The sequence below is a fragment of the Symphalangus syndactylus genome, chromosome 6 (genome assembly GCF_028878055.3).
Source record: "Symphalangus syndactylus isolate Jambi chromosome 6, NHGRI_mSymSyn1-v2.1_pri, whole genome shotgun sequence".
Taxonomy (NCBI): Eukaryota; Metazoa; Chordata; class Mammalia; order Primates; family Hylobatidae; genus Symphalangus; species Symphalangus syndactylus.
In genome coordinates, this window is record NC_072428.2 from 72,032,297 (window position 1) to 72,048,004 (window position 15,708).

Consider the following 15,708-nt stretch of genomic DNA (forward strand, 5'->3'; position numbering starts at 1 on the left):
CAATACATGATTTTTAATCTTCAGAGCAATTCTGCAAGTTGGGCAGGCTAGTAGCCCCATTTCATAGATGAGATACTAAAGGATCAGGAGTTAAATAACTTACCTAAACTCACACTAGATAGTTTTAGAATGAAATAGGAGGTCTATATTGTTCTTTCAACTGCACCCTGCTGACAAAGGAAAAATAGGAATAACTACAACCCCCATAATTTGGATATAAGCTCTATTCAACATTTATGAATTTAGCATCATGAAATCAGATTTTGAAATAGTATTTAGTAAATGAAACACAGACTATCTGTTAGCAGCTCTCATAAACAGATGAGACAATCAAATAAAACATAATTTCAATAAAATGCTATGGGTTTCTGAATCAAATTCACAATCCATTGCTACAAATACAAAAATTGATGTGGCTACACACATGTAAATGCACAAAGACACACACACACACACACACACACACACTTCTCTTTCTCTGTATCCTGTGTTAACACCCTGTATCCTTTGATACAGGGGAAAGAAGTCGCAGAAGAAAAGCAGGATGAAGACATGTCTCTTCCTTAGATTTCAAAGTTTTTGTTAAGAAATTCAACATTCAACTTAATTTACTTAGTGAGAAATTACTATTATTACGTGCAATGCACTGCTCAGGTGTTTAGGAACTGTAAACATCTTATAGAGACACAGACTGGATCTTTACTATCATTTGGAGAAAATGAAACAAATATAGAAATACTCAAGGAAGAAAAAGCTGCTTGTCCTTAACAAACCATAATTCAAATGATGAGGCCTTTTGTCAGGGAGAGAAAACATCATTTTTCTTTTAAAGACAGAAAATCAGCTCCATGGAATCTGGTTACATTTTCATTCTCATTGTTGACCTTTTACCCACATAAAAAAAATTGGAAAGAATTGTAAACAATAAGGAAACAATTCTCCCAATATTCCTCTGAAGATAATGCAATGCTTATACTAACTGATTAACTCCCTTTAAGTTTTTCCTATATTTGTTGAGTAAAATTAATCAAATTATACATACAACTTTACAGTCCTTCTGCTTACTTCATATTTTGTTGTAAATGTCTTCTTATATTGTATCTCTAATAATCTTTTTTTCTTTTTTGAGATTGAATCTTGCTCTGTCGTCCAGGCTGGCCACCTCCTGGGCTCAAGCGGTTCTCCTGTCTCAGTCTCCTGAGTAGCTGGGATTACAGGTGCCTGCCACAACGCCTGGATAGTTATTGTTTGTTTGTTTGTTTGTTTGTCTGTTTTTTGTTTGTTTGTTTTTTAGTAGAGATGGGATTTCACCATGTTAGCCAGACTGGTTTCAAACTCCTGACCTCAGGAGTTTTGTCTCACCCACCCAAATGGCAGGAATTACAGGTATGAGTCACCACACCTGACTCTAATCATTGATTCTAATGATTATAAAATGTTCTCATTGGGGAATATCGACTTCTTTAGTAATTTCTCTTCTCTTAGGCAAGAGGTTATTTCAAAATACTTGCTATTATCATTTTAGAACTCAAGTCTTTTTCAAAGCAGTCTTTCTTTTCCAAATTTGAGACTTTTTCTTAAGAAATAATTCAAGAAATGAAAATACTGTGACAAAATATAGAACTTTGTGACAGTTCTTGGACACTTTAGAAATATATAACTATTACTTTCAAAAGTAATAATATAATGCACGATATTATCAGAAATCCATGGAGAGCATATGCTTCAGTGTACCAGACAGACCAATGGGCACAATAAAGATGTCAATTGTTATGCTACTATGAGCAGCAGAACAATAGCAAAAGGGTTCTATCTAATCATTTCAACATGGCAGCAAACTTTTTATTAGGATTTCTTGCTAATATCAACATATTCAGCTAAAACAATGTTGTTTCCTGGGAAATGATATAAAATATCAGTAAGCATGATGAAATACACTATCACTATGAAATGCAATAATTACTGCGTGAGATAAACAGGGTTTCACAGAAAGATAAAGTCTTTGTTCACAAAGAGATTCTCAGATTATTTGAATGATATTTAATAAACTTAGAGTTGACCCTTGAACACCATGGTGGTTGGGGTGCCGAGATCTCATGTAGTCAGAAATCAGCGTATAACGTTTGACTTCCTCAAAACTTAGCTATCAATAGGCTACTGTCGACTAGAAGCCTTAATGATAATATTCACAGTTGATTAATGAATATTTTATATGTTATATGCATACTGTATTTTTACACTAAAGTTATCTAAAGGAAAGAAAATGTTATTAAGAAAATCAAAAGAAAAATATATTTAATATTTATTAATGGAATACTAAATCTAATTAGTGGAAGTGGATCATTATAAGGGTTTTCATCCTCATCATCTTCATGTTGAGTAATCAGAGAAGGAGGAGAAAGAGGAGGGGTTGGTCTTGCTGTCTCAGGGGTAGCAGAAGCGGAAGAAACTCCAATTATAAGTGACTCACATAGCTCCAACCAGTGTTATTCAAGGGTCAACAGTATATATAGGTCAAAAGTTTTAAAACTATATTCTCTAATTTTCTAAATAAAATTAAACTACATTACATAAAAAAATTAATAGAAAATTTCTTGGAATTTCAGGCAGGTAAATTGGGGTGGGGGTTGCTGGAAACTATATACTAGATAAACCATTGTACTATTGGATTTCCACTTAGTTCACATATGTGATTAACACACATATGATGAGAGAGGCAGTGCTTAGAGATGTAGCAGAAAAGGTAGCATAGGGTAGTTCAAGATGGGGCCTAGATGCATGGCTGAAGAATCTGTATGGATCATTTACTAATTCAAACATAAAATGAATACTATGAAGAGAAGAGATGAAATGAAATTACATATACATTCTGAAAGAAGTAAAGATTTCCTGATGGAAAAGTAAGAACAAATAATATTAAAGACACTCCCAAGCACTAAGAAAGAAATTGGCTCTGTGAGAAAGAGAGAGATATCATCAGCTTAATTATTTATATAATAAGTCATCTTGATGATTTAAAGGTGACATCCTTAAGGATAAAACTTATGATACCTTTTTCTTCAAAATATCAAGTGCCTATGGTGTCTTAATAAGCATTCTAAGCCAATGCAGAAATGAACAAATGAGACAGATTTTCTTGCACCTAAGGAGCTAATGAGGTCGCAGGGTGAGAAACACAAGTTGACAAGTCAAAATACAACATTGAAAAAGTGAAGCTGGCACAGTGGCTCTGGCCTTTAATACTAGCACTTCAGGATTCTGAAGCAGGAGGATCACTTGTGCTTAGCATTTCAAGACCAGCCTCAGCAACAAAGTGAGAGCCCATCTCTAAGAAAAGATAAACAAGATTAGCTGGGGTTGTGGCATGTTCCTGTATTCTCAGACACTGGCTTAGATGAGAGGATTGCTTGAAATTGGGAAATCAGGGCTGCAGTGAGCTGGTATGGCACCACGCTTAAGAATGGATGACAGAGCAAGACCCTGTTTTGAAAAAAAAAAATTGGTAGAGAAACGCATTGTGATAAGTGCTTTAGAGAAAAATACAGCAGGAAAGGAATATAAAGTATCATAGACAAAATTGATTTTTGTTTTGTTTTGTTTTTGTTTTTGAGACAGAGTCTCACTCTGTCGCCCAGGCTGGAGTGCAGTGGCGTGATCTCAGCTCACTGCAAGCTCCGCCTCCCAGGTTCACGCCATTCTCCTGCCTCAGTCTCCCGAGTAGCTGGGACTACAGGCAACCGCCACCACGCCAGGATAATTTTTTTTGTATTATTAGTAGAGACGGGGTTTCCCCCTGTTAGCCAGGATGGTCTCGATCTCCTGACCTCATGATCCACCCTCCTTGGCCTCCCAAAGTTCTGGGATTACAGGGATGAGCCACTGCACCCGGCCCAAAATTGAATTTATAATATCATGGTCAGAAAAGACCTAGTATAGAATATATTTGGGCAGATACCTAAGGGAGGGTAGAAACAAAGGCGCATTGCTATTTCATGTATTTCAGCTTTTTCCTAGCTTTTTAGGAAGTGATAACTACATTAAAAATATCTAAATGTAAACTGATTATTTCTCCACACCATATTTGCCCCCATTGTCTATTACGAAGCTTCTGATATAAAGGAGAAGGAATGAGAATAGAGAAAAGTGAAGCCAGATCTCAAGGTTGAGAGTAACTTACTTATGATCAGTAGAGTCTCATAATATGTATGGCAATTTAAGTATGGTAGGTGAGTGTTATTCCGTGTGAAATGAATCAAAATCTTACTGGGAATACTGAAAGTAAATACGTCAAGTTTATATGGAGACCAGAGACAAGTGCTCTGCTGCCTTTGGCCCAGACCACAAGCAACATCTTAAAGCTTCATTACTTGTTTCTCAATATAAGAGGAGAGGAGAATGTCTGCCTATTGACCTCAACAGCATCCTCCTGCAACTAATCATCCTTCATTCCCCTTGTCCCTGAATTCCCTGGACCCACCCCTCCTTCATTTGATTGGCTCTGTGTACTTGTTAGAATCAGAAGATCTGGGGGAACTGTGGCTTCTGAACATGTACACTAGACTCTACCATATCCAGCCCTGTGACCCTACAAACATGCTCAACTGAATTTTCCTCCCATAGAGATACTCTTCCTGCTGAGTTTCTCTCCTCTGCTCCTAGAGCCAAATGGCATCTCCTGTCCTATCCCTGGATGGCATAACCCAGGAAAATTCCTGGATCCAAGAGGAGTCAGATAAAGGAACGGTGGCCTTGTGGGTGCTGAGATTCTCATAGAGATAAAGGGGATATCCTGAAATCTAGGGTTTCCTCCTTCCCTTTTCCCTCCCTTACGGCTTCTGCTGCTCCTGGGAGATTTGCTCTATCTCTCATCCAGCTCAGACTGTTGCTGGGCCTGATAGTCTTTGCATAGCCAAGGTGGTTCTCAAGGAACTCTTGTCTGCACGAGGTTTGAGCTGCTTCTCCAGAATCTGCAGCACGGGTTTCCATAGCTGCATGAAGATCTGGAGCCACTGGTAACTAGGCAGAGAGTGTTCTCATGTGTCTGACATGGCATGTCACTCCTCTCCATGAGCAGTAGAATAAATGCATGCAGATGAAGCCCTGCCATCATTACTTTGTCAAGTAGAAATACATTTCAATTTACCTCAGAGCAATATGTCCTACACTACCTTGGCCCAGGGAGGTCCCTGAGATGGAGCTTTGTAGACTTTCTCTCCTTTACCCCTTGAGCTGTGTTGAGCAATGCCAGGTAATATAGGAGGGAATCCTAAATCCTGTGGTTGCTGAGAGGCCCTTGGAAGCCTTCATCTGGAGCATGAGGAGCAGGAGAAATGTCCCTTCTGGAGTGGAGGCCGACAGTATTCTTAGATTAAATTCTTACATTACAATAAAAGTGAATCGCCTGGGCACGGTGGCTCATGCCTGTAAACCCAGCCTTTACAAACCACTCTACTAAAAATGCAAAACAAAAAAAAAATTAGCCAGGTATGGCAGTGGGCACCTGTAATCCCAGCTACTTGGGAGGCTGAGGCAGGAGAATTGCTTGAACCTGGGAGGCAGAGGTTGCAGTGAGCCGAGATCACTTCACTGCACTCCAGCCTAGGCAAGGCAATAGAGCAAGACTCCATCAAAAAAAAAAAAAACTTCTGTTTTGAAAAGACTTAATCATCATCTATCTTAACACCCCCCGATGTCCCCTGAAATGCAGTTGGTTGAAAGAAAGGGGTTGGTCTTCAGAGATTTATATAAGGACACTTCCAGAGCCAAGCTCATTCTTCTCCAGAACCCACAGAGTGGATTTGCAACTGGCCTTGGAGACTTCCAAAAGCTACCAGCACTGCACCCGTGAGGCTCTGGTCCTTGAACTGAATTCACCTTATTTGACACCAGGCTTTGGTGAGAACATAGATATTTTTCTGAGGTAAGTACACAATTTCCAGAGTAGGAGCTACTATTAGGTTACAAACCAAAACAAACAAAATTTGGGGACTTTAATTTATCTGCAAACTTAGATTATTTTTAGATGAAATGATCTCATTTTCTGAGTTTTAAAAACAGCTCCATTTCTTTTTGAAAATTATTCTAAACATAATCCGAATGTTTACAAGCTCCATTTATTTAATGTATTTACAAAGTAACATTTTCATCATCTGTCTTGCTACATGTTCCTCAAATTAAGTTTATGATTAATTTTTTTTTTTTTTTTTTTTTTTTTGAGACGGAGTCTCGCTCTGTCGCCCAGGCTGGAGTGCAGTGGCGCAATCTCGGCTCACTGCAAGCTCCGCCTCCCGGATTCACGCCATTCTCCTGCCTCAGCCTCTCCGAGTAGCTGGGACTACAGGTGCCCGCCACAACGCCCGGCTAATATTTTGTATTTTTAGTAGAGACGGGGTTTCACCGTGGTCTCGATCTCCTGACCTGGTGATCCGCCCGCCTCGGCATCCCAAAGTGCTGGGATTACAAGCGTGAGCCACCGCGTTCGGCCGGTTATGATTAATTTTTTACTTAATGTATTTCTAAGTTATTTGTATAGATTGTAAGGATTTTGCAAGTTTCCAAATATCTAGTAATTTTTTAATCTCTGTGGGTTCTATAAATGGCTTATGGGTGTTGTAATTTATGTGTATAAATGTGTTACATTCTGCTGTACTAGTGGTAATGTGCCTGTGTTACAATGTATGGCTATATATAGGTACAGAGTGCATTGAATGATTCGGGCAAACATTTTTTTCTAAAAAATGGTAAAAGTCTGTTCACAAACTTCAGTCTGTCAAAGAAAGCAAGAAATTAGTATTTCTGCAGAAAAGTCTCACTGGCAATCATGCAGAAATGTCAGAAATAGAAGGATCATATATTTATACAGTGTAGAAACCAGGATTTAGGTTTATCAATTCTTTGTTTCTTTGTTTGCTTTAGACAGGGCCACCCAGGCTGGAGTGCAGTGGTGGAAATAATATTCACTATTTCCTCTACTTCCCACTTCAAGCAATCCTTCAGCCTCATCTCCCAAAGTAGCTGGGACTACAGGCATGGGCCCTCATGTTCGGCTATTATACACACATATATATTTATAGAGATAGGCCGACCTAGACATTTTGCCATGTCGCCAGTCTAGAACTCCTGAGCTCAAAACACGCCGCCTGACTTGGCCTCCCAAAATACTGTGATTGCAGGCTTGAGCCACCTTGCCTGGCCTAGGTTTTTTTTTTCCTCTTTTTTTTTTTTCAAAACATACATTTAAAACTCTGACTTACTGTCTAGTGCCTGTTATTATTGCATAATACTTAGTCGTTTTCTGACTGCGTGAAAGAGTAATGATAATGCTTCCAAAGAGCTTAGAAAATATTTCTATCCTTTCTGTAGTCTCCTACAGTTTATCAATCTTTTTGTAATTTTAATTACCTGTCTTTTAAAACTGTTGTAATATTAACCAGTTTATCCCCAAATTAACAGACAGTCCAGGAACAGTAAACACGCCAGAAAGTTTTTTTGATTGAATTAACATAGCAGCCTAGAAAAACAATGATTGTTTGTTTTACCTTGGAGAAGTGCCTTTACCTCCATTTGTCTGTTTTACCTTGTAGAGTAAAGGCTAGCTTTTTCTGATTGGGTTCTAAGTATGAGTTCTGCTCTAACATTTTCAAGCAGGGTCCTTCTGGAAAAGTCACGATGGATGGTTGTTACTCTTAAATGAAAAAGTGAGAGTAGAAGAGCTTAGTTAGCTTGCCTTCTCTAAACCAATCACTGGCAATTAAGAGTGTTACTGATTCTCAGACCATTCAAGACTCAACTCTTTGATTTTACAGGTTGATGAAACCTGTGAAGCCCAAGCAATTTTGTGGACACTAACCCCTCAAAAAATCTGACATTCTTCTATGCAAGAAAATAGAGTTTGGAAAGCTGGCCCTGTGTTGATTGGAGAACAGTCACGTTTTCTTACAGAGGTCGATATCTCTTAGTGCCTTGGTTTTCTATTTTTCCTATCTCTGTTGTTGCAAATTGAAGTCTATTCTTCTCTAGAAAGAAAAGATATTATTCAATTGCAACCTGATTCAACCTTTGCATGGACGTTTGTCTCTCCAGGGTAGAAGATTAAATTCTTGTGGTTTTCTTTCCTTAGGAAAATGGACTCAGACTTCTCACATGCCTTCCAGAAGGAACTCACCTGTGTCATCTGCCTGAACTACCTGGTAGACCCTGTCACCGTCTGCTGTGGGCACAGCTTCTGTAGGCCCTGTCTCTGCCTTTCCTGGGAAGAAGCCTGAAGTCCTGCCAACTGCCCTGCATGCAGGGAACCATCACAGAACAAGGACTTCAAAACCAATATTCTTCTGAAGAACTTAGTGACCGTTGTGAGAAAAGCCAGTCTCTGGCAATTCCGGAGCTCTGAGAAACAAATATGTGCGACCACAAGGAAACAAAGAAGATGTTCTCTGACATGGACAAGAGTCTGCTCTGTTTGCTGTGCTCCAACTCTCAGGAGCACGGGGCTCACAAACACTATCACACTGAAGGGGCAGCTGAGGAACACCAGGTAAGAGATAGCTCGGCGATCACCTGAAAGTTGGAAGGTGGCAGAGTTAAAGAGATTAGAAGGACGATGAGAATCATCATGGTGATTACTCCATTCTTTACTGAGTGCCAGGTGCTGTTCTAAGTACCAATGATGAAATTTTGAATAAAATATGCAACTCTACCTTCCTTCATGAAGCTTGGACCCAAACAGAGCGTGAACAAGTAAATGTCATTATTATTGAGTCTACAGTTCAATGCTAAAGGCATTGAAAAGCCACCAAATCTACTAGCGCAAAGAAACGTATTTTGGGAATATATTTAATATTATTGGACAAACGAGTATGGGACTAGCACACTACAAAATCTGGGGGCTAGCATAGTGGGTTCTGAAGCAGGATGTTTCCCTGAACATTAGCCAAGTTACAGGAAATCTTCACTTTTCAGTTCCCTAAACTGTTCTGCCTTCTGAATCCTCAAACTGAAAAATATCCATTGAGGATGAGCAGTGAAAAATTTGTTTTTCTTTCCCCTTTCTCATGTATTTATGTATTATATCCCTTGCTTGCGTACACCACTCAGAGTGTGGAATTTATGGTGTTTCATTTTCTGTTGTTCAACCTAGTAATTCTTTTGCAGGAGAAGTTCTTAAAGCAAATGAGGATTTTATGGAAAAAGATTCAAGAAAATCAGAGAAATCTAAATGAGGAGAGAAGAACAGCCTTCCTCTGGAGGGTAAGTATGAGACCATGTGTCCTCACGACCAGCTTGAGACAGGCATGCTGAGAGCATTTATATTAGCAACTTGAGTTGAAATTTTCATATACCAGATTTTGTCATGTGTTTATTCGTAGGCTGGAAAACAACCAGACTGTTCAATATAACAATTGTGCAGGTTTTCTGTAAAAGCTTTCAGATAAATAAAAATAGATATAAATTCTGAAGGACAAGTAGGTGCTTAAAATTAGTAAGTATTTCAGGCAGAGATTTCTGTATAAATGAATTATGTAATATTGATTAAATAGTATATAATTGAGGAATAAAGACATTTAATGGTGAATATGATGTTGTCCAGGGGCAAAAAAGCAGGTGGGATCAGTAATTTAAGAAATGTGCCTGTGCTGGTGAAATCTGACAGCAAAGGACCCAGATGATGCCAGCTCAAGTAGGACAAAATGTAACACGATTAAAAGCTGAGGAGAAGGGACAACAAATGACCGGGGGAGTGTGAGAATAAATATGTCAATATTGAGAGGAGAAACACAATGGAATGGAGATTCATGTTCTCAGAATGGCAGGGCAATTCAGAGCCTGTGGCTTTTGAGGGAAGAAAGATGGGAGACAGAAAAGAAGTAGTCGGTTTGAGAGATGGGGGTTAAAGTTTTTACTAAGATCCTTTCCGTGTGATGGCTTCTGATCCTGATTATAATACACTAACAGCATCTCTACTTAGAGTGATTGTTTGGGCTGTGAAGTACAAAGGTTTGAGACTACAAACTAAGTGAATAACAAAGATTATATATATTATTGATGACAATTTAACAATCAATCATAAATTTTAGTTGTTTTCTAATGGTATTTCAGATTTAAGAGGACATATATTTAAACATTTAAATCAAAAGGGCTTTTTTGCAGGTGTTCAAGAATTGATGAATTACATAAATTTTGAAGGAAGGTCTTGCTTAACTCATCATCCTGTTTGTAAACGGTGGAAAATAAAAGAAGGAATGAGGAGGATGAATTTGTGGGTTCTGTGAGGTGGAAGTAGACCTAAGCATTTAGCCTACAAAATCCATGTCCCTACAGAGTGATGTGGTTTTATGGGCACAGATGATCAGGAATTAGTATAGGAAGCTGCATCCAGTTCTCCATAAAGGAGAAAAACAACATTTAGAGAGACTGAATGAGGAATACCAAGAGAATTTTCAGCAACTCCAGAGAAGTTGGATCAACATGGATCAAGAGTAAACACTTGAAAGAAATGTGTCAGGAACTAATAGAAATGTGTCAAAAACCAGATGTGGAATTGCTCCAGGTAAGAACCGAAAGAAAGCTTTATGGAATTGTGCAATTAGATTTCCATAGAACGTTTTCTACCACAAGCTTCCTCCTCCAGCACATTTGATCCAAACTCTGGAAGAAAAAAATTCATGTGTAAATTCTATTTTTGTTTCCATTGATAATACAAAGAAATAAGGGAAAAACTAACATTTCCATCTTCCTCCTTTTGGGAAGTCCTAGGTTTGAAATGTTCTTGATTTGAGCCACGTTACCCTTCGGGGACTAGACCTGAAAAAGACCACATTGTAGACAGCTGCAGCAATGCACAGTCAGTAGTCACACCTTTCTCTCTCACTCAAATTTAGGATCCTGAATTTATCAGAAATAGATTATGTCAATAGGTCTTACAGGTACAATAAGTGTTAGAGATGAGAATACATTTTAAAACTGTTGCAGTGATAGTATGTGGTAATTCTAAAGTTTTCGAAACCTAAAAAGCAGATCCTCAGAATAGCAACTTGTTTGTTTGTTTTGAGATGGAGTCTTCTGTCATCCAGGCTGAAGTCCAGTGACCCAATCTCAGCTCACTGCAACTTCTGCCTCCCTGGTTCAAGCAATTCTCCTTCCTCAGCCTCCCTAGTATCTGGGAATAAAGGTGTGCACCACCGCACACAGCTAATTTTTTTGTATTTTTAGTAGAGATGGGTATTTGCCATGTTGTCCGGGCTAGTCTGGAACTCCTGACCTAAGATGATCCATCCACCTTGGCCTCCCAAAGTGCTGGGATTACAGGTGTGAGCCACCTCACCCAACAGGAATAACAACTTTCTAAAGAGGTCATTTTTTTCTCTCTCTCTCTTTACAGGATTTGGGAGACATGGTGGCAAGGTATGTTATTGGCCGTCAGTGCAAGCTGGAGCACAAGGCATGCTATGAAAAACATCAAGCTGTCTCCAACAAAGTGAAAACATAATTTACTAACACCACAATGTGTCAGTGTGATTGTGTGGGTGTGTGTGTGTACTCATGTGTTTGTGTTGTATGTTGAATGTTACCTATGCCTTTTATCAGACATTAACCTTTTCTTACTTTTCCAAGTAACTCAGGGGGTTATGTTTTGAAGAGTTCAATGCAGAAGTTGCTAGAATAACGATTGCCTCTTTTTACGATTCAGAATCATAATTAGAGATCATCTATTTGGTGGCAGATAGGGAGAGAGGCATTTATATTTCGGTGGCAGTAGGTTAGAAATGGAGTGAAGAGTTAGAAAAATTCCCTAAGAGCCAGAAACCCATCCTAGGATTGTGGAGGTACATTACAATATCAGAAGTGGGTTTGAATGAAGCATTTTCTGTTGGAATCTATTTCTTAAACACAGACATCAGAAACTTAACCAACTCAACCTACTTCCTTGCAGGAGTGAGCCGTGCTGCTGCACGTGCCCCAGCCTGTGAATCCAGAGCTTCACTACAGGGCCCATCACTGGGCTGGTGGATAGGTTCAACCGCTTTCTAGGTGAGTGTCACCCTCTTGGTGGGATCCACATGCAATGCCTTCATTTCTGGTTTTCCATGGCAGCTTTCCCAGTGTAATGATCTTTCATCTAGAAGAAAATAGCCTGTGAATAAGTATTTATATTTATAGTTTCATTGTCATCAAACAGACAAAACTAAATAAAAGATGGTGGAATCAGCCATATAACAAATTTCTTAGAAAAGTAAAACTTGCAGAAGGGCCCTTTAGGATGTAGCACCATTCATGTATGGTTCAACCGTGATACAATTTCCTGTATACAATTATTACGAGAAGTATACAGAACTGAATTAATTCAGGACATTTCAATTTCAAATTCAGTGCAGTTAATGACTGATTTGAGTGACAGTGTTTTTTTAAATATATTTCAGGTGAAGTTTCATAGGATTTATAATTTTAATCATGTGCATTTTAATCAACTAAAGCATACACGAGTAACTTATATAATAATGCAAAAACTGAGAATCTGTGAAGGATAGGAAAGTGATTTGTTGGTTGATGAGGCCTTAGATAGAACTCCAGGATAGATCATAATAAATCCAGCAGGTAAAAGATGTCTGTGCCTGAATCTGGCATGAAAGTCAGATAATTCTTGCAAGGAAGCTGCCCTTTTTAGAAGGCAGAGTCAGATTTTCTCTTTAAGTATGAATTGACTAGTTTAAGTGGCAGATTATAATATTTCTGGCAAAGTGATAACTTTTTTATTTGGGTCGAAGGATGGCTCCTCACCTGATCTCCTGTCCCAAGCCTCCCGCTCTGCCCTGACAGAGAAGAGACAATGAAGGTTAATTTTATTGCTATGGACTTGGCTTCAGTGCAAGAGCTTCCAGTTTTTCAGTTGTTATGAAATGTCGCTAACTAGACATAGACATGACCTTCCTCCCATTTATACTTTTGGAGTTTATAGAAATTGCGATCATTGAAGTTAAGGCGTTTACTCGTGCAGATATCCTAACACCCTTTGATTCCAACATTTTTCCAGACAGAAGTTTCTTTCTAATCTTGACCTGTGTTTTCTAGTGAGAATCTCTTTCTTATCTGAACATGAGAATTTATAAACTGCTTTTCGCTGGAACATTCTCTTTTTTCCACCGTGGAAATTTCCTTCACATGGAAAGTAACCAATTACAATATCAGGCTGTTTGAGGATGTGAGAAGTTTGATGTATAGACCTGAATCTTTGCATTCTGACAGAACTGACAATTTTGCTGCATGGGGAGCCTGTGTCTTCCCCTCTGGCAAACACTACTGGGAGGTGGATGTGGGCAACTCTTGGGACTGGACTCTGGGAGTCTGTAAGGACTCCTCGATGAGGAAGAATAGCACAATGGTTAAATCTAAGGACGTATTTCTTCTTTTATGTGCCTGCTGTCCTGACCCATATTTCCAGGGATACCCTGGCATACGTAGACACTATGTAAAGCCCACATCCATTAGAAGTTTATAACACTATGTTTTCATGTGACTGTTTTCTTATTCCTGCAGTGCATATTTTCTGGGATAATAAAATAACCACTTGGTATATTCCCCTTGTTTGAAGTTTTGAGACAGCTACACTTTGGTTCTGATCATCTCAACACTGCCCCAACTCCAACCAAATCTAAGTGTTTTCTTGATGGTGAGCCCTGCCATTCACTCTTGGAAGATATTACTGAGAGGTGGATGTTGGACAGTGTTGGAACTGGGCTGTTAGATTTTGCAACGATTCTTGGACAATGAGAAATGACATGCTGGTTAACCCCAAGAAAATTTTTCTACTTTTCTGTGTCAAGAAGTCTACCAGTGTCATCTCAAGACCTCTTCCCCACGATTATCTCAGTATCCAGAAAGGCCTCTAGGCCAGATGGGGGTGTTTCTAGATGACGACTGTGGCATAGTAAGCTTTGTTAATGTGGCCAACAGTTTTCTCATCTGTAGCCTCTCTGTTCTTTCCCTTACCCTCTTACAACTTTGCTTTGCTTTGCTTTGCACTCAAAGAATCAGAGATAGGTCAGTAACATGAATAAAGGTATCAGAAGCACCGACTTCTGAGAATGCTAACCTACTGACTACTTGACATTCTTTATCTTTTTCTATGAAACTTTGTACCATTTTTAAAAGTGTGGAGGTATGCATTTGTTTTGATTTTCATTAAACTACTCTCTCTTAGAATACTGCGCATGTCTTTTCTTTTATGCTGTATCTTTTCTTTCCCTTGATTTCCAAGCCAGCCCAGGTAAATGAATACGAGAGTGCGTTTATCCAAACTGATGGGTTAATGCAAGAGCACAGGTTTCTTCCCCCTGAACTGGAATTTTTTTTTCTCTGTTCCACATCTGCTAAGTCTCATTTCATCAAGTGTAAGTTCCAACATTTCTTCAGGGAATTCTTTCTTTAGCTCCTGGACTAGATTAGGCTTTGTTTTAAAGACTCAGAAAACCTTATACTCTTCTTTGTAAAACTCACAGTGTAATAGTAGGCATCTTTTCTGCTTCTCAGATTACAAGAAAAGGATTGTGTTTGTACTACACACAGGTATATTCCGAGAAAGTACACAATGCTTAAAATACAACTGATATTCGTTAATTATCTGTTTGAATAAAAGAATAAATGCACAAAATAATTGATAAAAACATATGATACAACTGTTTAAAAGCTACCAAATTTACCCCTGTATTCCTTTTCATTTTGGCTACTGAATGTAACCAAAAGCAACAGGGATACTGAGAAATATTATTTAATAAAGTTATAAATTGGACTGCTTATCAAATTGATAGGCTCAGTCAATTTTCGTTAGCTCAGGAACAAACTATCGATGGACACAGATCTTAAGAGAGTGACAATGATACAGATAAAAAGACTGAAAACCTGTAAGGTTTTAGTAATTTCACCGATGGCATCCTACAGACAGTTACCTGGGAACATGTCATTACCAGAATAGAAAGTAAGACTCGCTTTTTGCTTCAGAAAATACAGAATACTCAGAAGCCTCATTACATTTTAAGAAAACTGCAAATTTATTTAGGTCTTTGAAGTTTTTAAAATACATGTGCAGTAAAATATCCTTATTATCAGAAATACCTATATTTTGATCGTGTTAATTTTGTATGAAGACTTTCCTTAAGTATTGACTGGAAATTGGTTCCAGGACTCCCCACAGATACCAAAATCCTTAGATGCTAATAATCCTCAGGTGTCCTTACATAAGATGGGGAAGTATTTGCATGTAGCCTAAGCACATCCTCCAATGTACTTTAATTATCTCTAGATTACTTAAAATACTTAATGCAATGTAAATGCTATGTAAGTAGTAGTTACACTGTATTATTTAGGGAATAATGATGAGCAAAAAAAGTCTGCACATGTTCAGTGAACAGGTAATCATTCCATTTTTTTCCTGAAATTTTTTAATCCATGATGAGTTGAATCCATGGGTGCAGAACCCATTCATAGAGAGGTCCAACTGTATATCAAATATCATATTTAATTGTGTATTTTCTAGCATTTAATCTAATTACTGGCAATATGGCACACAACAAACGTATCAAGAGTTTCTGATATGTGTTTTATGAATTTATTTAAAGCAATCTAGGAATGCCTCCTTTAATGAGGATTGCTGAGGACAAAGTCTAAAAAAGGCCAACTCCATTTATAAAGAGTAACTCTGATCCAAAAGTTGAATGA